Source organism: Chelonia mydas, chromosome 2 (genome assembly GCF_015237465.2).
Source record: "Chelonia mydas isolate rCheMyd1 chromosome 2, rCheMyd1.pri.v2, whole genome shotgun sequence".
NCBI classification, from domain to species: domain Eukaryota; kingdom Metazoa; phylum Chordata; order Testudines; family Cheloniidae; genus Chelonia; species Chelonia mydas.
The window spans coordinates 33,708,347-33,732,255 of record NC_057850.1 but is presented as its reverse complement, the minus strand read 5'-3'; the positions used below and the strand labels follow the sequence as shown (position 1 = coordinate 33,732,255).

Sequence of the window (23,909 nt, the reverse complement as noted above, 5' to 3'; positions counted from 1 at the left end):
GGAGATCTGGGCTGTGGGAATTTTAAACCACTAGTTTTTTTTTTTTTTGTCATTTGCCTCTCAAAAATATCCATGCCATTTTAATTTCTAATGCTTTTTAGTGTTTAGCAAAATTCAGGGTTTTTTTAATGATTATTTCTTCCAACCTTAGCGTTAACAAAGGGAAGGGAATATTTATTTACACTACTCGTGTACTGAATGGATTAACTTGAATGACAGCTCTTGTTACCTTCTTACTGTATGTCCCTGTGTACTGTCATCAAAACACATGAAAACCTTTCTGCCAAGTTGTATGCAGTGATGTAGCCATGTTGGTCTCAGGATATTAGAGAAAAGGTGGATGAGGTAATATGTTTTATTGGACCGACTTCTGTTAGTGAGAGAGACAAGCTTTCGAGCTTATATGGAGTAAGCTTGAAAGTTGGTCCAATAAAAGATATTACCTCACTGACTTTCTCTTTCTTAGTCTATAGTCATGCTCTATTTTAACAGGATTTAGATAATACTTTAGGAAGTTGTAAAAAACACTTTAGGAGTACTTTAATTAAACACTCTTTTTACTATCTGTGTTGTCTTGTTTCAGTTTAGTATTTTAGGGAAAAAAAGGTTTCAAGAAGTGGCCATTAATTTTCTGTGGCCATCATTGTACTATATAGTCCATTGGTTGCATGCCCAACCACCACATTTATAGGAGCATTTGTGAATGCAAATGCAGACAATCAGTTGCTACTTTTGTCCATGCAGGTGCCTATTTGCCTATGAAAATATATTACTTGCCCATGCAAATTGGTGTGTGTCCATACAAAAGTCTTCTTAAGCAATATTAAAGACGAGGTTGAGGTTAGCAGAGATGTCTACACTTAAAACATTAACAGCAATACAAAAGTTTAGTTGCAAATGCTGACAATACATTTCAGTGTTTTTAAACATTTTAATTTTAATTACTACATGTCAGTGATCTCACAATTAAATGCTGCCATTTTACTTCTCTTTGGACAACTTGATAGAAAGAGGTAGAGATATACTCAGATCTAACTTGCACTTTGAGCCTGAGTCCAGATTTTGAAACCAGAAGAGTTTGGGACAGGAGAGTTCAGATTTGAGGCTCATTTGGTCCGTTACAGGGAGGCCTTATTCTTGAAATTCACACCTGGATTTGTACCAGAACTTTGACTCCTCTCCACAGAGTACATCGGGATCAAAGTGGGAGTTCTTGTTCAGACCCAACTGTAAAAGCAGACTCTACAGAGGGGTACATGATGTGAAACCAGTATTTGTGGTCAGAACAAAGCTGAAATGTTTTGTGGAGATGTATCTGTCTTTTTTTTTTTTTTTTTTTTTAGGCCAGGACAGGGGAGGGAGAAAGTCGCACCTAGCTCAGTGGCTTTGGTCTCAATTCAGAATTTTTTTTTTAAAGTTTGCTGTAAAATGGAATTGCCATTCTCCTGTCAGCTCTAGAAACCCATGTGCTATAAGAGAATACCACAGGCTTCTTCCCTGTGTAACTGGAGGATCAATTTAAAGCAGAATTCAACCAAAACAGCTCTGAACTACTTGTGAAGAATCTCAACAATTTCTTTGTCAGAGGAGAAGCAAACGGAGTGGCTCTGTGGATTTAGTTATATAAAATGTATATGCTGTCCACTGCTTCATGGTTAGTTGCTAACTTGGCTGTATGTGCTGCAATGGGTTAGGCATCTTTGCTTTACAGGCTACTAAACATATTTTCTTTTGTATTTGAAACCTTTCCTGACACAGCTGCTGCACTGCTGACTGCTACAGATTTTTACATGTGCCAAGCCGTTAAATCCTATCCACTGTAAATGGTGCACAGGATCCAAGGCTATTTGCTTCAATGCTGGTGAAGTTTAATGAGAAGACACCAAGGAACAACGTTTGTCCTGTAGTACAGTGCACTTTCAGTAATAGTTTAAATGAGAGAAAATAGAAAAAACTTAATCCTTTGTTTTACTCTTGTTGCCTGGTTTAAAAAAACAACACTCTGGTATGTAAGAGAGGTTATTTTTTCCTCTATTTGGTAAATTTCAAATTGTTATGCTATGCCTACCAGACATGTAAAAAGATTACAGACAAATAGCAAAAACCTTCATGCCCTTTAACCCAGTTTAGTACTTCCTGCAATTCTATTTGTTTTGGAAGGAAACACTTGAAACATTTCAGTTCAGTTTTAGTATTAAATGGATATTGTTGAGGTCGTGTTGATGTAAATAATGAGTGGCGTGAATAAAAATGACAAATGAGTAGGCAATGGATTTTTGTATATGATTACTCATTATTTTTTCCTCAATGTTAATTCTTACACATTTCATATAATACCTAATTGTATAATTTGTAATATGAAAGTGTAGTTTATTTAATGTTTACTCCTCAGGGAATTATGGACCAAAAATTAAAATTATGCGCACAGTATTTTAAAATTCTGCAAATTTTATTTCTCAATAAATAAATGTGGCTCCAGCATGACAGTGGGGTGCACAGACCACTGGCTGCATTGTGGTGGGAGATCACCCTGAAGCCCTCACCTCCCCCAGTACAGGGATTCATCAGTGAGGCTGCACCTGACCCTGATACAGTGCAAGGGCTGGGGCTGGGCCTGCCCCCAAAACACCCCAGGGCCCTGCCCCTCTGTGCCAGGCACACCAGGTGTGGGTAGGCAGGCTCAGCCCAGCAGGATTCAAGTGTGGGGGGGATCCAGATGTGGGATGAGAGGTTTCTGTGTGGGGCAGTCTGGGTGCAGGTAGCTCAGTGGGAGATCTGGATGCACAGGGGCTTGTTGGGCGGTTCCGGGTGCAGGGGCAATCAGACTGCAGGAGATCCATGTGATGGTGGTTGGGGTGGGGGTTGGTGGGGGAGGGTCTAGGTGCTGGGGGAGTGGGGCTTGGTGGGGTGGGGGTCTGGGTGCAGCTGGTTGGGGCTCGGTGGGGTGGGGGTCTGGGTGCAGGGGGCTTGTCGGAGGGATCCAGGTGTAGGGGGGTAGGGCTTGTCAAGGTTCAATGGGCCTACTTAGTGGGGGGCCCCAGCTGCTGCCGAGGGGACGCCGCATGCCAGGATCCCCCTCCCCCCCATGATTCCCCCATCCCCCACTTCCTTCCCCACTGCCTCTCCCCTGCCACCTCCGCTTACCCAGCCCCACTGCAGGAACTCACTGTTACGCAGAAAAAAGGAAGGCTTCCAGAATACAAAAGGGAAGCACAACTGTCACTAGGACCCAGGACGCTGCGTTCGGCGGCAGAGTCAGCAGAGACCCCATACAAGAGGCAGCCTCAGAGCTGGCAGCTCTGTGTTCTCAGAAATGAGGAGGGAGGGGGGCAGTGGCACGTAACCCCGTGTGCTCCCCTGCATGCCTTGCCTCTGTTTGGGGAGCAATCCCCCCCAAAACTGCACATGTGCTCCCTCCTCCCCCTGTGCCTTCCCTGCCTTTTTCTGCATGTTTCCCGGCAGATTTTTTTTTTGCATTTTTCTGCGTGGGGGGCACAGAAAAATGCGGGCCATATGAATTCTGTGACCCTGCATCGGCGCAGAATCCCCCCCCCCTTCCAGGAGTAAATGTTACTGAGACAGTAATATAATCCTCAATTCCTTATAAATTCTTCATTATCATCCTCATCATCCACGCAGATATTTATGCAAAGTATATGTGAAATATATAAATATGGGCCAAATCTTCCTCTGTTGCACCACTGTAGCCCTATGGATTACTCCTGAGGTTACCCTGATGTAGTTGAGAAAGGAAGTTGCCTATGAGATCATAGTAGTAAAGATTGTCCAGTGTGAATAAATGAATGTAAAATGAAAGCCTTGCCCTTGAATTGTGTGACTAATTTGTGGTAAACAGTGGAAAATAATACAGGTATGTCATTGTTCTCATTTTTCCAATGTTAGTGTTCCAGTTTTGTGGTGATTTTGTGCTCTCTCGCAATAATAAAATCAATTTATCCCATTCTTTATTCCATTAGGATAGCAGTAAAGTTAGTGTCAATCATTTTGGAAAGAACATTGCCACTTTCACTACTCTCATTCTCCTGCAAAGTGATTTGGGACAATAAACAAACATTATTTACACTGAAAATTACATCTCTACAATATGAGATTATGGGGAAGTCTCTTGTAATGGCCATGGCCTTAACATATAATGAAAAAAGAAACAAAAAACAACCCAGTATCATGCACAAATACACAGGGATTGAATTTTTTAGCAGATGATTAACAAGCTGGTAAGTGGGTTCAGCCAGATAGGCAGAGAGGTCTAAGTGATATTAAGTGTACACCCAGACTGTAGTACCACAGCATCTGGGTTTAAAAAGAAATGCATGTGACATAATTATTAAATCATATCTGCTTTACTTGAACAGAGAAAGAGAGGGGGAAGAGAGAGAGGTCAGATTAACAAGATGCAAAAAACCCAAACTATAACTGCGGAGCCCTGTTTAGATATTTAAGATATGCAGGTAAACTGTATTTAGTTTAGGTAAGAGTATATAGATAGGAGTGTATTTGGGTTATCTATGCTTACTAAGTACTGTATGTACCCTTTTTTTTCTTTTTTGGCTGCTGTTTTTCTCTAGTTCATTTGCAGGGATCACAGCTAAGAAGGGTTATAAGATAAGCCCTTATCAGCTAAAAAAAGATCCCTGCTAAGCTTCAGAACGAGGCATGTAGGGCTGTCTTTGAACTTCTACATAGTGCTGTCAGTAAGGAGGCTTTGTGGTTTTCTGTCCCCTGCTCAGTTAATGAGATCTAGAGGTTGCCAGTACTGGACCACCTCATCTGTTTGTGCTTCCAGAGATGCAAGGAACTACCCCATAAAGTGATAAATCTCAGCAGAGAGAGTCAAACTGGCTATATCACCAGCAATAGTGTGCTGAGCTTTCAGTCTCTGTTTGGTGCCAAGAGGACAGTAAAAGAAAAGACTTTTCATTCTCCATGATTTATGCTTAAATAAGCTATTTAATCAGAAAAGGGCTTCAGAAGAGGTGAGGAAATATGATTGAATTATAGTGCCATGCTGCTTGCTTAGATGTCTTAAAGGTGCTTGAAGCATTGTGTCCTAATAATGACTTAAGTACAAGCAGTATTGTTATCTGTACAGGACTGAACTTGATGGGAAAATATAGGGTATTGCTTTGAGCATTAACATTTTATTCAATTTTTTTTTGTAGAGACCTAATTATTTTAATATCAGAGACAACTTTTATTTTAATAGTTCCCTACTTATGGAGAAATGTGCAACCAAAATATACATAAATTCTCATTCTTCCTTACTCTTTTTTTGTCAATGAAGTGAATCAGTGTCCAGAAATTCTGATTGGTTTAATTAGAAAAGGGCTAGCCATGTAAATGGTGATGTTAACAGTGGCATAATTAGAACTGATTTAATCCTCTGGTCTCACCAGTTCAAATCTCCCATGTGGGGGTTTATTAATTCTCTAGCTCTGAAAATTTAAAATTTTACACAGTGTACTTTTCACTTGGGCCTTTTTTATTTAGAGTATTATCAAAACATATTCAGATGTGATTCTTGAATCCCTCCTAGATGTGAATGACTCACCAAGTTGGTCATTTTCCTGACTTAGTCTCTCTTCCTCTCTCTCTCCCTTCCTCCCCCTTGCTCTCTGTCAGCATCTTTTACACCCTCACTTCATAACACATTTAACAAACTCCAGCGTATAAAATGTTCCATTTCCTCTTACTTTCACAGTATTGCCAACCCAAGCCCTTCAAAACCCATGAGTCAGGCCCCCAAAATCATAAGATTGGCTTAAAGATAATGAGATTTCAAAAATAATAAATGTTGTGTTCTTATTTGCTTTCTGTATTTTGTGACTGTAGGACTCATTTTGCAATCACAAGATCTAGGCACTTCTTCTTTTAAATGAAATCTGATTCTAACTTAACATGACTCTAGGAGATGAGGCTTTAAGAAAATCTCCAAGTATCATGAGTGTTGGCAACGTGTCTCCAGCCTTTTCCTCTCTCTGTGACCTCATTTTCTTCTGTGGACTTCATAATTCTCTACTCTACTCTACCTCATTGGAGATTTTTTTTTCCCCAGTAAATTTCAGTGTGTTCCCTCAAAGTGGGAATCTGGATTTTCTTTATAGGCTACAATTTATCTTCGCATTACATCAATTATGTTAAAGATAGGGGAGCCCTTCAGGGAGGGGAATGTATGGAAATAAAAAAATGAAAGTGTTTAGGTTTCCACCTTAAGGACTGGGGATACTGCATCGTCACAAGTCTGTGAACCCATGTCAATCTAGAACATTGATGTCAGTCCACATATCATTCACCAAGCATACGGAATGTTTGTACAGTCTGTGCAGTCTCCCCAGTAAGGGAGGGGCTGTGGCTTGATGAGCTCCCCCGACCCACTACAGCGCTACAAGGCCCCAAAGCAAGGCTAAGCCTAATTCTTCCGTTAGTGTCTGCTCTGTAGCAAAGATAAAGATAAAAATAAAACAATGACACCAGATGTGTAGGCTAATACTGCACTTTGAGCATGTACCCAATCAATATCCAATCAATTACTCATGCTGCTATGAAAAGAAAAAACCAAAATAAAACTCCAGTAAAGTAATAAGTTCAATAAAGCTTCATACCTTCAGCTGTCCACTTGATATTATGGCTCTCTATAATACTTGTACTACTCCTTAAATACAAATTATTGGTTTCAGATTTTCCATAAAACCTCAGAGAGTTAAGAGTAGAAGGTTGATTTATTTTTGATGGACCTGGAACTTGTGCTTCTGACTTGCTTAGGTGTGATTGAAAATCTACAAAGACCAATAATTTTCAGACTTGGCCACTAAAATTAGGCAGTTACATTCACACTTGGACACCGAATCAAGAGGCCTGAATTGTAGAGGTTCTGAGCATCCACCATTTTAACTGAAGTGAATGAGAGCTCTAGGTGCTTAGTCCCTTTGAAAATTCAGATAAAATTAAGGTGCATAAATATGGATCTAGTGTCTAATCATAGGCTCCCAAGTTTGTAAATGTTGGCCCACATTTTGTATTTTACAAACAAAAATATTTTATACAATTATATCACCACTGTGTAAAATAATTTGTCCATATGTGTGCTTGATATAAGACAATAAAAACCAGCCAAGCTCTCTGCCCTCATGGTCAAAGTTAGCTGACTACAGAAAGCAAGAGCGTTGGGGCACTTGGCTGGCTATGCATCTGTCATATGAAATGTCTGACCATCATAAAGTAGGCTGACTCACCCTGGATCCACGCAACCTGCTTGTGAGTCAACGTCAGATGCTTAAGTGGAAAGCATCTCTTTATCCAATGGTGCACCTCAGTCAATTATGCAAAACAATTACTGTAATTTCCTCTGTGTTTAGCTAGTATAACTTCAGCTTGTCTCCTCTTAGGAAACATTAATTTCATCACTAGTACCACTGACAATTTTCAGACACACGTGAAATAAATCCTCTTTCTTTTGTCCTAAATGTTTCAAAGAAAATATTTTTCATAGGGTGAAATGGAAACTGAAGATTTGGCAACATTTTAAATTCCAGAAATGTGGGAGAAAACAAAAACAACAAAAGATTTTCTGGTTTTGCCTGGATTTCAGCTATAGTTCTTGGGTACTGAATGACAGTATCCACCAACATAAAAAAAGACCCTAGATATTCTGGTAGAGATTCATTGCTCTGCACATCAAGGTAAGGTATTTTGTGCCATATAATAGAAATGTTGTTTGATCCTTGATTAGAACAACATAAGTAGTGTTACTATAATGTAGCAAAGTAACTGTACTCCTGGGAGCATTCTGTGCCGAAAAATTAAAAATTCTGCTCGCAATATTTTAAAACTCTGCAGATTTTATTTGTCGAAATAACACTACATAATCACACCATTTCAAATGTTTTGGTAATTTATTTCAAAATACCTGTCAGCAAGTATGTCTCTAACCACACACACACACACATACTCTCTCTCTCTGTCTTCCCCCCCACCCCGGAGCAGAGAGTTAAAGAAACCCCTATGACACCCTAGTTCCTGTTCCTCTGCCTCCCCCACAGTCCCTCCCCCCCCAGAGCCCAGCCACGGTGTCCCCCAGCCAATACACCCAAAACCGCCCCCCCTCCAGAGCCCAGATTCCCACCTCCGCTCCCCGCCCCCCCCGAGCCTAGTTGTGGCCCCCCAGCTCAGACACCCTCCTCTCCCCCAGAGCCCAGGGATCCAAAGGGAGAAACAGCCTGATGTTTGGTCTCAGGCTTGCATGGAGTTTCCTGCGTGCTGGTCTTTCCCTCAGGACAGGCTGGGAACTGCAGCTGCCAGGAACCCACTAGCTCCCTCTCCCTTCCCCGGGCAGGGTCTTCTATGTGTGAGCTGGGCTCTGCCAGGTTCAGTGGCCCGTAGTGGCGGCCAGCAGCACTGCAGTCCATTATTGTCAGGGAAAGGAAATTCTGCGTGCACAACGTTAATTTGTGTAAAATTCCACATTTTGCAGTGGTGCAGAATTCCCCCAGGAGTAAAAGTACAATCAAACATCTACAGAATGCTCTCAGCTACTCTGTTAACTGTACTAAACTTTCAGCAACTTTTTAATTCATGCTTTTGACCTCTTTGTCTGAGGCAGTTTTTCTAGTGGGTCCTCAACGCGGTGCCCGCAGGTTTTGTGCGCCTGTAGGAAACCCCACCGCCGAAATGCCGCCGAGAAGCGTTGCCGTTGCCACTTGTCAGCATTTCGGCGGCGGGGTGCCTGGTGCCCACCACAGTCTTTCCACAAAAAAGGTTGGGGACCACTGAATCTAGTCACTTCTGATTTTTTCCGCTTGAGTTGTACTGATGTTTGGTTAAGTTGGATGGAACCTTGGCCCTAATAAAGAGATTAGGGAAGCCAATGGGAGATTTGCTAACTTCATTGGGGCTAGGATTTCACCTCTTGAGTTGGGCTTAAATCCCTTACTTCTGAACCTTAAATGCATGTACTTGAGGTGGAATCCTGCATTCCTTACTCAAGTCAGTCTCTCTCTCTCTTTCACCAGGTGGTCCATTTTTTTCTTACTGTCTCACCTTTTGGCAAAGTGAGGATCTTAACCATAAATGTTATTCCCACTGTTTCTCTATAATGGTGACTCATTTATTTCTGTACTAAAGTTTAATTTCTCTTATTCCTGGTACAACTCCTTTTTGAAGCAATTTTTTTCTACCAGGACTAAATTTGACCTGTTGTAAAATAAATAGTGCCCTTTTTGATAGTGTGCGGTTCTTTCGGAGTATTCCATGATGTATTCGATTATATGTCATATCTTGAGTCCTGCCTCGCATTTCAGGTGCTTTTTCAACATCGTTCATCTTCAATCAATTAATCAATGTTCTTAATTTCTCTTTGTTTCTCAAGGTCAACCCCAAAGATTTCTTTGGCCTAGATTCCTTGCTGATTCCTTGGATTCTATTTTGGTCCTTTCTGCTGTATACACTACTTGCAAATTGTTGCTTATTATGAATGGGAAGTCTTTGGGTTTTTGTTTCTGAACTTACTTCATTTGGCAGTTAACAAAATCTATTACCTCTTTATTTTTCACTTCCTTATTTGGATTTTGAAGGTAAATAATGTTTTAAAATCAACCTGTGTGTCATCTATATGCATGAGAAAACTGCTCCAGTATTCAGTATTCATATCATACAGTGTAGAATCAACATGAACTGTTCTTGTAGGAATAGGTTCTTCTGCTAATATACGATTACTTCTAATGCCTTATTTTTCTAATTAACTAAAGAGTCCCAGCAGCATATTTTTCTTAATTTGAGGAAGGAAAAAAAATCCCAAACTACTAATTAAAATACCCTGCTCTCATTTTCCCTTGTCTCAGACATGTATCATTTTTTAATTTTTGTTTTTTGCTTTTAAATGGGAAAGAGAAAAGAAGGTAAGACTATTTTAAAAGAAATCATTTTCCCCCCTGCTTTGGGATGTTGTTAAACATAATAAAATTAATGTATGTAGCTGAGCCCATAGACTTGTAAAAATCATAGCAGGAACCAAGCTAAATGAAAGGCAGATTCTGATCTCCATCACACCAATATAAATCTGAATAGCTCCAAATTAGTCTGGATTTACACTGGTGTTAGACATTAGAATATGAGCCAGTCTAGTGGTTAGGGTAAGGAACAAAACTAACTCTTCCATAAATCACTGTGTAAGCTGGGACAAGCCCGTTAACTTTCCTTACCTTGGTTCAGCCATCTGTAAAGTGGAGATAATATTTATTAGGCCATATTGACCACAGCTGTACAAAAAGGTGCAATTTAAATATACCTGCACGAGCTGAGCCTCTTGTGATCTACGGGAGATTGACTGGCATCTGCTGTGGTCAATCTTTCCACTACTGCCTTTCTTCTATGAGATTTTCAGGGGGCAATTTTAGTTCAGGTCAGACCTCATGTATTGGTAGCATTACCTGCACTTTGGGCTGTTCTGGTCCCCTGTAGTTCCCCTCTCTAAGCAGGCTGAGGTTGCCTTATGTCACTGCAATTTGAAGCCTTGTGTCTGCTACCGGAGACTTGCTGGGATTGTGCTGGCATAAACCAACATAATTTGAGTAATACTACTTCAGGAATAGGCTAAGGCTTATCTGTTAATTCATTAATCACTATTCCTATTTAATTTGTTTTAAAACTGAAAAGTAGCTAATGAACAGTTCTAGTTAATCTGATTTACAGAAAACAAGCATTCTATTTTCACCCACCTCCCCAGTTTCATAAAAGTCTACTTAGGTTCTTTCGTTGCAGGATTGATCTATTAGGGTGAAATTCACCCCTGTGCAGAGAGCCCACACAAGCCCTATGTACCACTGAAGCCTAGTGTTCTCAAATGTGGCTTATATGAGACTTGAATGCTGTATAGGTCTCAAGTGGACTCACCCTTACTAAAGAGGGTTGGCATTTATTTGATACAATTTGAAAAAAAAATCTACTCATTATCCATTTGAATTCCAGTTTTCAGACAGTAACATTTAGAGGAGCTATTTTGTTGATTTCACGCAAGAGAGTATCTTCCACTTTCATTCACACCAATGAGAAAATGAAAGTGTTCAATTTCACCAATTTACTGTATGTATTCCTGTGCAGTTGGGTTTAGCTGCTTTGCTTATAAAATACTTTAAATACACAATGAGCTGTTGCATAACTTTTCATTGGTGAAAATAGGGGAGCCAGTTTTATTGTTTTTGCACACGAGGCTCTTTGGCTACAACAAAATGATAAGCAGAAACTCCGTGTTAATCTTACTTTGAAAGGAGCTTTCAGGATTGCAAATTAACAGATTCATAATCTGACTGTTTGTAAACAGCTACAACTGGTGACCTTAGTATTTACTATAGAGGTGCTTCATCACCATGGCACGTGGAAACTTGTAAAGCAGCATTCTTTTTCATTACGTAAGTTACACAAAAAAGGGACTAAGGATGACATCTGCCTACCTAAGATTTCTGAAATAACTTCATCCTTCAGCATCTTGTAGATGAGGATATAATATGGTTTCATTTTCTTATGCAACATTTTTTATTATGAATGATATAAACCACATAAGAATTAGAACATTCACTTTCCCTCTCTTCATATGTTATGGATAAAAAGCCATGTTAATACAGATATGCTTCCTGGATTGACTGAAATAAATTGATTACTAAGAAGCTGTATTTTAGGGGGCCTGTTGTTGGACCTGTTGTATTATTTAGCATGTGTTCTTGTTCTATTATGCTAAATAAATGGTGATAACTAGTTAACCAGCTCTGAAACGTAAATGCACACATGAAGCTCCTAAAGACGTCCTAGGGCTCTCCTTTAATGTATTATCTGACTGGATGTTAATTGGCTTTGTCATTAGTCACAGTCTTGAGATGCAATCCTAATAAGGCTACAGTATAGCAGCTTTGGAAGAAAAACAAATCTTTGATACCAAGGCAATCTCAGGTAGGCTTGTTTTCTAAGGATGTACTTCTAGAAAGAAAAAAACTATGATGGACACCTGTTGTTGAAGTTACCTTTGAAATGCCTACATCTTTTATGATGCTATTAAATACTAAATACCAGCTTAGGTAATTGCTGCTAGACATTTTGAATAACATCTTGAATAATAGTAACTTACAGTAGAAGTTAATTGGGGCAATCGGAAGATGCTTGAGAAGCAAAATAACGTTTGCATATCTAAAAGTTTAATGATTATACCAATATAAATTATAATATAGTAGGTGGTATAAAACTTTTACATATTTATATACATTGTAACCATGTTGTGATTGCTGTCACGATTGTAATTACCAAGGGATGTTCTGAAGGCCAAAAGTGTATCTGGCTTCAAAAAAGAATTTGATACATTCATGTTCTTCAGTGTTCTTTAGTTTTGTTTTAGATTTAGTTGGGGATTAGGTTCTGCTTTGAGCAGGAGGTTGGACTAGATGACCTCCTGAGGTCCCTGCCAACCCTTATATTCTACAATTCTATGATTCTAATGCCCAGGACATGAATGTATACCCAGGTGGTCAGGGATGGAACCCCATGTTCTGGGTGTCCCTAAACCTCCATCTGCCATAAGATGGGATTGGCTGACAGGATGGATCACTTAATGTTGCAGCAAAAATCTAGTTCCAGACCATGGCTCTTCACAACCTGCCACTTCCCATGCAGAAAAAAACACCAAAGGGGAGTTATCAAGGGGTAAGGTCACAGGCTTGTGTTCCTTTGAAGTTCTACCACATCCTCCCCTTCTGGAGGTGAGGCTGGCAGCAGAGTTGAAAGGCTGTGTGTGTGGTCACCAGTTCTACAGGAGGAATGGGGCCAGATCTCTCAGATCTCATCCCACTTTTGTTCCTTTGGGTCTGCTTTCCCTGCCTTCTTGCCTGCCGCAGTTCCCTCTGTCATGCTCTCGCTGCAGTGATGGCATTACTGTTATACTTTGCATTGGAAGTCAGCTGCCCTAAGAGGGAAACCTGCCTCAGAGCTTTTCACAACTCCTGCCCTACTCTGGTTGTCTACCCTCCCCCACTATATGTTGCAGAGGCAGGGGAGAGGGTGGTGGAGACTGTGGAGTATGTATGTGGTGGATGTGGGGGAAAGAACCTACTAGTAGATATAGAAAGTCATCCCCTCTACATGGCCTCTTCACCTCACAGTGTTAAAAAAATCAGAACTAAAACCGAGTAATCAAAATTACTGTGTAATTACTGTGTAATACACAGCAGTGTTGACTGTAGCCAAAGTTCCACTCTTGACAAATGCAATCCCTTTACAGTAGCTTGCCTAACCAAAATGAAAACAAAATGCTGACCAAGAAGCAGTCACTGATGAAAACATCCTTCTCTAATTTTTTTAATTTTAGGCTCATTGATTTTTGTTCTTGTTATACTCAATTGCACGAGGGTTGTATCTTGAGATGCAGAATTAATGCAGGAAGCTAAAGCCTTTAAAAAAGAGGGGATGGTGAAGGTGTTTTCCATTTGAAGGCTTTGGAACGGTGTGCATTGGAAAACTGATGGGATTTCAAATTTTTTTTTTGTTTGCAAACATTTCCATACGTATTAGAGCAGAAGTATTTCCAAAGCAGTTAATGATTTGGTTTTGAGTTGTCAGCGTTATATAGGCATTTCTATTCCTGTTACTTTGGCAGTTGCTGTAAAGTATTCCAACTCTGATGCTTTCCTCACCCTTCTTTGTGTGTACTGTATTGAACTGTGCTCACCTGTGACTTCACATGCAAAGCTCACAATGCACTAGATCGGTAACCTGACATATTTTGGAGGCTGCCACCTTGTTCTCTAGAACTTTGGGTTTAATTGGAAAATGAAGAAGGCATACTTCCCTTTATTGATTATACAGTACTTGGTTCATATTTTGCATCATGGCAGGGGGTTAGACTAGATGACTCTTGCTGTCCTTTCTAACCCTATGGCTCTATGATTTTAAAGCTATTGGTTTCAAACATAGGGGTTAGAAACTCTTTTTTATGAAAGCTCAAATTCTGATGTCCTTGGGTCCCTAGTCAAGTATCTGTTGTGCCTATGTCTTAATCCAGTCTTGCCTAAGTGTGTATGTGAACTCCACTGAGGGAGAATGAAGCCTGAGGAGTGCATGTGGTCTTTTTTTTTTTAACCTTGCCAACTGTGCTGTGAGTGGCATCTCATTTTGGCACCTCAGGTGGGCAAAGCTTAGCATGTAGATGGAGCTGAGGAAGAATACTGCTGCTGCTTTTTTCCAGTTTGAGTCAGGTTTGCATGATAAGCTCCTTGGAGGATGGACTCTGTTATTTTGTCAACACATTGTATAGTGAGATGGCAGTGTGAGATGGTACATAAAGTCACTCTCCTCCTTTAGGTTGGAGAAGGGCTAGAAGGGAGACATAGTGGCTGAGTGCACACAGCCTGTAGCTTTGCTGTTCCTCTCCCTGGCTTCTGAGAAGCTTCAGAAAACCACACTATACAGAGCAGGGTCTGCTGTGTCTGCAGTGGGATGGGAGGCATAGGGAAATCACAGTCCCTGCTCCCTTAGTGAAGGGGTGGACGGGTTCTGTATCCCCAGCCACCTTATGCAGATATGTCAGGGGTGGGGGCTCAATAAGTGCCCTTCTCCTTTGCAAGTGTCCCTACAGTTGAGGGATGGGGCACTATGCTCTCTGACCCCCTCCATCCACAAGCTCTACTGCATTTTTTTGGGGGCAGGACAGGGACCAGTAGTCCACCTGAGAGATCCAACAGAGAATGAAGGAAGAAGTAAGTACATGCCCACAGCCCTCGAAGCTCTGTCTGTCCCACAATAGCATTTCTGTGCTGTTATGAGGGAACCTTACGTGGGTTCCTTCTCAGTCATCCCATCAGGGGTCTGGGTTTATTCCTGGTTTGGTGATGGGACTTCTCAGGCCTTAATTCTCAGTCGAGGGGATCTGGCTGTGGTCCAGATCTCCAAAAGAGATGAGACAAATTCAGAGTAGGACCACTTTTGGGTCACTGCATGACCTTCCTCTCTGATAAAGCCTTGTCACCATATCCCTGTGGATCTCTCCAGTGGTACCCAGGGTTTTGAAGCACCTCACCATTACCTGCTCTAAGTGTGAGGAGGTCTTGGCTGTGCCTGCTGTAGATCAACTCCCTGAAACTGCCAGCCTCTGGCAACACAAGTTCTGCCTTCCAAGCCTCCACAGGCCTTGCGCTCTCCGCACAGGTAGCAAAAGGCATACACCTACCACTGAGTCCCTTAGGGCTTTCCCTGCTATGCCCAGCGCCCTGTGCACTGAACACTCACAGAATTACCAGGCCTTCTGTTCCCAGAGGAACAGTTTGCTCTAGCTTGTAAGATTTAACTCAAGAATACCATTGTGATTAACACCACAGCACTTAAATATATTTATAATGAAAACAAGAATAAGTTAATTGCCAAAGAACAGAGATTCAGGTGACAGTGAGAAATAAGAATATTGGAAACAAATGGGTTACATATAAAGCAAAATGATAACACACTTTCTAGAGACTAAACAAACAAGATGTACTCTTGTCTAAAGAAGATTATCTCACCCCAAGTTCTCTAGAGTGTTTTCAACCAAGCCTGGTTGAGATCCCACTTTCCTGGAGCAAATTCGCTGTCAAATTACTTCCTAGGTGAGGAGTGACAGGATGTCTTCCAGGTCCCCCAAATATAGTAGAGTAAACATTTTGATATGACCTGAAGATAGGGTCCTCCCCCCATTTGCTTTGTTGTGTTACTTTTCTCTTCAAAGTTTTTCACAATCTTTCATTACCATTTGATTCAGGCTGGTGGGAAGAGACGCACTATGAAACATACAATACTTAACTTATGTAAGTAGATAAACATTTCTGGTGTGACAGAATGTATTTTTCACCTTTGCTGGTCACCAGTCCCTAGACACAGTCCCTTAAGAACATAATTTTCAGTGTGTATACATGATTCCTTATACAACATCCATACATGCGTTTTGCAATGATATTGATGACCAGTGTGACACTGGCTTTTATTTGAGATCTCACTTGACACATTTTGGTGAACTAGAATGTAAATACCAGAGTCAGGAAATCCCTGTAATCCCTCTGCACCCCTTTGCTAGTTGGCATTATGAGGTCCTTGTGTCAAATCCACAATAACTGATGCCCCCACCCCAAAATCCAACCCTATTCCAAACAGAATTTTCTGTGATCATGGGGAGTACCCTGTGTCCACTAACCTAGGAGGGGCTCAGATACTACAACGATGGGAGCTAGAACAAAACTTTAACATAGAGAATTCCCTCCCACCCCACCACAGGCAAACTTTAAATATGTTCTCTTGTTAATAATTGCCAAAGATACACAAAATTTTCTGACTCAAAGGAATGAAGTTTGGGAACGAGCCCCAAGACGACAGTGCTACATTCAGACTTTGTTCCTTCCTCCACATATACACCTCTACCCTGATATAACTCTGTCCTCGGGAGCCAAAAAATCTTACCGTGTTGTAGGTGAAACTGTGTTATATTGAACTTGCTTTGATCCACCGGAGGGTGCAGCCGCCCCCCCCCCCCCCCGAGCACTGCTTTACCATGTTATATCCGAATTCCTGTTATATCGGGTCGCGTTATATCGGGGTAGAGGTGTATTTTCCCTTCTCATCAAGCAAGCACTTCCTGAAAGTAGAATTCTCTGTTTCTAGATGTTACCCTATACATAATCCTACTATAACATCCCAATTGCCTGTTGGGAAGCTGTCTTAACATTGTGGCTAATACATTGCCCACCATGATGAATGGTGGCTTACCAAAGGGCAGTGCTATTTTTTTCAGTTGAATTGTTTTCTAATCAGAAGTATCTGAGCTGGCCTTGGTGGCAGTGGAGCCCAGGAGGCCTGCATTAGCTGTCTTATTAAAATTGGGGATCAGTTTATTGTTTTTGTGCAAGACAGTTTCCAGGAGGCTATCTGGCTAAATTAATAGAAACCCCTAAATAAATAAAGCAAGAGTGTTTAACTTTATTGCTGGGTGCAAGGAAACAGCAGCCTGAAATAATTCATTTTGCTAACAGGCAAGAGGGAGCTGTTCACAAGTTAGCAAGGAAAAGCAATTTTTTATTCTTCTGTGTACAGTTTCACAGACTTTTCTGAAAGCTTGAAAAAAAAGAGCTTGTAGTTTATACATGGTTGCTCCAAGCTGCTTATAAATTGAAATTGGTTTAAAAAAAATTAGTTCATCACATCTTAATTCCTTGTGCCAGGCAAAATAAAAACTAAAAATTGTTTCTGCAATGTTCTTGTATTGTGTGTGGATTTCATATACTTAGTTAGCAACATCATAAAACCGTATCAGTTCATTTTAAACTGGGAATTTTGTTCAATGGTTAGTCTCTGGTTTGGCTATTTAGTGTCTGATTACTTTTACTTAGTTTAAGATGCTCTGAGTTATTCCCAGTATCTTGAAAGAAGTAAAGTGACACAGACAAATCATTCTCTCTAACCTCAGAGTTTTACTTTGCTTTGTTTATAAAACATTCACAGTTTTAAAAGTAACATTATTGCTTGCTGGTGTTGTCCTGCTTCCGTTTGAATGCTGATATCTTTCTAACTTTTTTCTTATGAAGACAAGGCTAAAATGGCTTTGTGCTGCTTAACATAAAGGAATAAAAATTAGAGTTAGGAAGAGTCTTCTAGTGCATTCCCTACAGCAGTGATTTCCCAACTGTTGGGAAATACCAGTTTATAAAACTAAGACTTTGGCTGTTTCAGTGTCTAGCCCACAGTGACCCTTAGGCTGTTCCAAACCCCGGTGTTGTTTTGGAATACTCCAGATTCCATTGTGTGTTAGAAAGTGTATAGTTATATGATAGGGCATCTCAGGCATAGGGAATAAAGATTTTCCTCCTCCTTCTTGCAAGGACTATGTTAAGGCTACCTTTATTGCAGCTCCAAGTTCTTGGGACTGAATGGGGTTAAACAACAGATATAGCCGGTCGGAGTTTTTTGAAATGTAGGTTTTAGTAAAACTTTTTGTTGAAACTTTTTTATGCAACATCTTTCCTCTGAGAAAAACAGAGCTGGTTAAAATTTCCAATGATCAAAAATACTAGAACTTTAGACACTTTTTGAAAAAAACAGTAAAAATGTTGAGAAAATTTCAACATGTATCATTTCTTTTACCAGCTAGAACACCAAATGCTCCCCACCTGAAAACCATGGAGTGGGGGCAGGCTGCGGGCAGATATGCTAACTAGTTTTCCAAGCTGCATCTCACAAAAGACTCTTGTAAATTATTGACCCCACCAGCATAATAGGGAATTTCCAAGAAGGCACGGTGTCTCCCAGGAGTGGGTGATGAAATACAGGAATCGCCGTACACGGTCAGACTCATGGTCCATTTAGGGTTGCCAACTTTGTAATGGCCTCTTCCCCTGAGGCCCCATCTCTCCCCCCTTCTTCCATCGCTCACTCTCCACTCCCGCCCCGCTCACTTCCCCCCTCTCCTGGGACTCATCTGCTGCCTGCAGCACCAGGCTGGGAGGAGCTGATGGGGAGCCTGCTTGCCTGCCCAGTCAGGGCACAGTGGTGCAGGGGGGTATTGGTCCCCGGAGCACAGTGGACCGGGGCACAGTGGAACACAGCGGTGGTCAGTTCCCATAACAAGGGGTCAGGACCAGGGCAATCGGGGCACCGCTGGAGTCGGATCTTGGAGCAAGGTGGTGGGGCGAAGAGGGGTCGGTCACCATAGTGACGGGCTGTGGAATCGGGGCATGGCGGGGAAGAAGGGAAAGAAGGGGGGGCGGACAGGACCCCCCTCGGGCAGCGGCACCTACCTCTTGGAGCCCGGTCCAGAAGCCAGCCACTGCTCTCTGTCAGGTGTCAGCAACTGAGCAGAGAGCAGCTCCTCCATGTGGCTCCAGCCACAGCTGCTGCCCTTCCCACACCCCTCCCCAGTGGGGGAGGTTGGTTTCTGTGGTCAACTGGACTTTTAGCGTCTGCCAAGTTCCTGTTTCGACTGGATGTTCCAGTCGAAAACCGGACACCTGGGAACCCAAGGTCCACCCAGTTCAGTATTCTGTCTCTGACAGTGGTTCGTGCACGATATTTCAGAGGAAGGTATAAGAACCCTGTAATGGGATAATCTGTCCCCATGTTAGGTCATGTTCTGATCTCTAGTAGTTAGAGATTGGCTTAAACCCTGAAGCCTGGGTTTTAATATTTATTTAAAAATTCGGAGTGATTTGTGCTCCTAAGTCACTTGGATGCTTTTTGAAAATCCCATCCTAAACTATTAAAACTGTAAGGCTCTTGTGACTTCCCTTGTGAACTTCACTACCTTGTTTATGTACCAAAATTATCCATCCTTTCAAACATGAAAACCTCAATTAGCAGAGAAACCATCCTTTTTGGTGTCCTGCTATTTGGCTTTTAGAGTTTCATAGGATGCAAATCTTTTTCTCCTTTAAACAATGCTACACTTAAGTGACCATTTTAAATCTCTTTCTCGTGATGTGTAGCAACACAGGTGGCCACCATGGGTAACTGAAAAAGGATGACAAGTCCTTTTTAGTGCTTCTAAAAATGAGGACAAAACTCAATTAACCAAATAACGTTTCGTAGAAAGCATGCACGAACCTTAACTTATTGTCTATTTCTTGTATAACAGCATCTTGGGAATTCTGGAAGCAGGTACTTGAACTCAGTATTTTTCAAAATTGTAGCAAATCTGTAGTTCTGCTTTCACTGTGTCCACTTTCAATTGATTACTTTCATTTCACCATGCGTAATTCATTAACAAAAATGTCCTTTCAGGTTATGCATTACTGCATGAAATGGAAAATATGTAAGAACCTATTTTTTTTTCAGATTTTTGAAGTTTCCGCTTCTGCTTGAATTTGCCATTTTGAAAATCTTGAGGTATTTCTTTTTAACACTTGTGCAGTCTTGAAATTCAGGAGACAAAATGACTTCCTTGATTATACAAAATTCTTCTTATAATTTGTCCATATCAATAACTTTATCAGTTTTGAATGTTTCAACAGTTTCTGTAAATTCTTTAAAAGAATGCTATTTTCCCAATAAGACAGGATTTTTTTAGTGCATATTATTTTCAGTGAATCATCTTTCATAAATCTTTTCTAGTCCACTGATTTTAAAGAAAAGCAGAAAATTTGTTTCATACTTTCTTCATTCACTTTCACTGAGATTCTTCTGTTTGAAGTTCAAAACACAACCATAAAATTTCATTTATTCTACATTTTAGTTTATTGTCTAGGTTGGACATCAGTTTGAACAGTGAAATTACTGTGAGCAAGTTTGACTCCAGAGCTTCAGTACTACCTGTGAATGTTTTTCGAGCATGGTTCAAGAAGAAATAGTACAACTTAGCATCTCCAAAACGACCCCATATTACTTTACAGCATTTATCTTCCACCAAAGATTGAAAGTAACTTGTAAGCCCTTTTCAGCACATTGCCAGTTGTTCAATGAGCAAGTACAATTGACAGCCAAGGTGTGACTACGTGACGTGGAATTTTACTGTATTACCCCAGCAAATTGGCAAAACTCTTTAAAGCTGTTGAATGCTCAGTGATCGAATTCTAAAATGGCTGTAAACCTTTTAAACTAGGTTTTCTACATCAATGTTTAGTTTGGTCACTGCAACTCTTGTGCTACTGTGTATGACATGAGCTAAACAATCGGTAACAAGAATGTCACTTTTTTCTCTGTTTTTGGAAAACCGTTAAATTTAGAATAATTAGCACCCACATTGTCTTCTATATATGCTGATACATTTGATAATTTTAGTCCAAACTCATCAATCCTATTGATTAGGTTGGTAGCGATTTGCTTGAGAAGTTTCATGACAGTCTTCAAAAAAATCTAATAGTATTGAATACCGGTAACACAGTGGAGTACCTTAAAATATGTGGGAAGCCTTTCATGGAATCTTTGTTGGAAGTACCAGTTCTTTTGAATAGTAAATGTTCTCTTTAAGGTCATCTGTACACTTTGAAATAGAATATGGGGCTAGCCCATTTTCACAAAGTGCTTTTGATTTACTTTGTCCACAGGATACGCTTTTAAGAAGTTGTGGAATCAGTGAAAATAGAACTGTCAACTTTTGCTGTCATCCACACTTTGATGAGTAGTTGCTTAACAACATGAAATGTTTTGGTGAGTTCTGCTACAGTAACTCATAAAGAGCATGAATTTTGGAAAAAACTTTGTCACAACCCAATGGCCCCCTCCTTCAGGGGGGTCCCTTGGGGAGGCAAATCAGCATTGTATGTTGCTAATGCTTTTGCAGGTATTGCAAGGTATTTTGGGAAGGGTTAAAGGTGTGAATGTGGAGTGAAAGGTTCCTTTGCAGGTTGCAAGAGGCCGAAGAGAGAGGGAGAGAGAAGAGAACGGGTTAACTCGATGCTTCAGCTCAGTCTGAAGATAAGATGCTGGCTTCAGTCCAAGATCACGGCACTCGAACTGACTCTGTGCAGCCCAGAAGCCTGCAGCTGTATCTGTATCTCACCGAACCCCAGCCAACCATGAGAAAAGAGAAGTAAGATGAACAAGATGGTAGGGGATTACAAAAACTAGTGAGAATGTGAAGGTTAGCGAATGGGAACATAACAACCCTGAAGCTGATGTGTTTTGGGGAAGCCAAGAAAGCCTCGGAAGGCTGGTTTGGACTGGTACAGAGCACAGGGGGACAGAGGTCCCTGAATGAAATGCCCGCAGAAGAACCCAGGACTTAACCACCCCCCACCCCGAGAGCTGAAGCAAGTCGGAGATCAACAGCGGACCCTAGATGGCCTGTGCACAGGACAGAACTCTCGTCTACCCTTCCCCCTCTTTTTCTTATATTACACCCAGTCTTGTCCAGCCTCGGGTCATGCATGTGTGAGTATGAAAGTGGGTTAGGGTTGGGGCACTAATGCTTTCTTTCTTCCTATGAGTGACGTGGGAGCATTCCCAGCACTCACCACTGTTGTTTTATTAATAAAGCTATAAAATTTAGTCACTTGGTGTGCTCCTTCATCTCCTCCCCTAACGATCCTGCAGCCTCAGCCTGATCACCTGATGCCTCAGGCAGATTGGTAACATAAATCTGTCACAGCTTTGAATCTTTGAACTTTTGTCATCTTTGGCAGTTTTAATGCAATATATTACATTACCTTTACCTCAAATTGAAACATCAGTGTCACACTTACAGTAGCTGCAAAATGCATAGTTATCTCATATCCTACTTTTAATGAATTTAAATTCATTTTCTTAAGTCACTGATAAACCTCTTGGGATGGTGATTCCCATGATAAATATAGTGCACCAATGTGATATAAAAGTGGCAGAGGCCACCAGGTTTTTTTTTATTTGTAACACACTTGGAGTTCCCTTGTAGGGAGCTCAAGTATGGTGGCGCCCACTTGCACTGCCCAACAATCTCAGGGAGCTCAGGTATGGTGGGCACCAGAGCTCCATAGATCCAGACCAAGCTGGGTTGAAGATAAGGGTCATGATAGAAGGGACTGAAAGCCCTCGCAGGCTGGGGCCAATGAGTGAGGCTCCTGGGTCGGGTGAGGGGAGAGGAGCCAATGTCTGAATAGGACTGCTGTGCCTGGAGGGAGAGTGAGAGAGAAATCTGGAGCCAATGTGACTCTGAGCTGGGGAGAGAGAGAAGGCCTAGCCAGAGAAGACCTAGCCACTGAGCTGGCAAAAAAGGTCTGTTTCCTTTCAGGAGCAGAGTTACTTCTGGGGAAATTCTGTGCCACTGTGCACGTGCAGAATTCATGTCCCCCTGCAGATTTGTTGTTGTTTTTTCTCCTCAAAATATAGATTCTGCAGGAGAGGTGCTGCAGTTACAACTTTCACCCACCAGGGGCTGCTGTGGCACCAGAAAAATGGGCAGCCAGCATGTGGAGAGGGAGGGGGAAGAGGCTGTGTTCCTCACAGTGGGGTCAGGTGAGGAAGTACAGGACAGACGGAGCGGGGCACACTGGCTGCTGGAGGGTCACAGATTGGGGTTCAGAAAGGCTAGTGGGAGAGACAGACTGGTGCACGGGCTTAGGAGCTAGTGGGATGACAGCATTGAGCCAGGGGCTGAATGGGGGAGGGTGTCGCTGGATGGGGGTGCAGGGACAGCGAGGTAGGGGGATGCAGGGACACAGGGGGATGGGGTAGATGTGTCTGACTGAATGGGAGAGGCTAGATGGTCTGCATGGGGGAGGCTCCCCTACTCCTTAACAATCCCCCCTGAAAACCCTGTTCCATACTTCTCCCACCCATACCCAACAACCCTGCAGGTTCACTCCCAGGCTTCTCCCCTCCTCAGCTCCTCCATTACCCCAGACTCCCTCAAGCCTTTGCCCTGCTTCTGAGGGGTGCAGGAAATACATTTCTGTATTGTAGTTTAAATGGAAGTTCTGTATTAATATGTCTAGTAAGGAATCTATTTGTCAAAAAAAATTTCCCGAATCTTTTTTTTTGATCTGTATTGTTACAGACATAGTTGCTGACAGATACTTTGAAATAAATTACCAAAACAATTGAAACTGGAGTGATGATTTATTTTGATAAAATATACAAAATTTTGTAGAATTTTAACATATTATGTGCAGAATTTTTAATTGTTTTGGCACAGAATTCCCCCAGGAGTACAGAGTGGAAGAGTATTCATAGAATAACCCAGAGCCCTACCCCTCAGTGAGAGTGAGAGGGCTTCAGGGAGGGATTGCATGTGTTTTTATTTTAAAGATTTTATTAATCATTTTCTAAATTACAAAATCCAAAGTGCCAAAAAGAGGTAATTTTAAGCATCATTCTTGATACATGAGGAGGACAAAGGACAAATATGCCAAAATGACTGTCCTCTTTTAAGGAGGACAAATGGGTACCTATACCAGGGGTTCTCAGCCTTTTTCTTGCTGAGGCCCCTCTCAACA

The 23,909-nt window shown here is 41.4% G+C and overlaps 1 protein-coding gene across 5 annotated transcripts in view; it reads left to right on the top strand.

Moving 5' to 3' along the window:
* The window catches only part of OXR1 (oxidation resistance 1), a 452,056-nt gene that overhangs the window by 17,419 nt on the left and 410,728 nt on the right, over positions 1-23,909 (top strand). The window contains exon 1 of one of the 5 annotated variants that reach the window (XM_043539184.1): positions 21,050-21,147. The exons of the other annotated variants lie outside the window; for them this stretch is intronic. The gene's annotated coding sequence lies outside the window, so the exon portion shown is untranslated. Of the gene's footprint in view, positions 1-21,049; positions 21,148-23,909 lie in introns of those variants that run through there. 5 annotated transcript variants of the gene reach the window in all.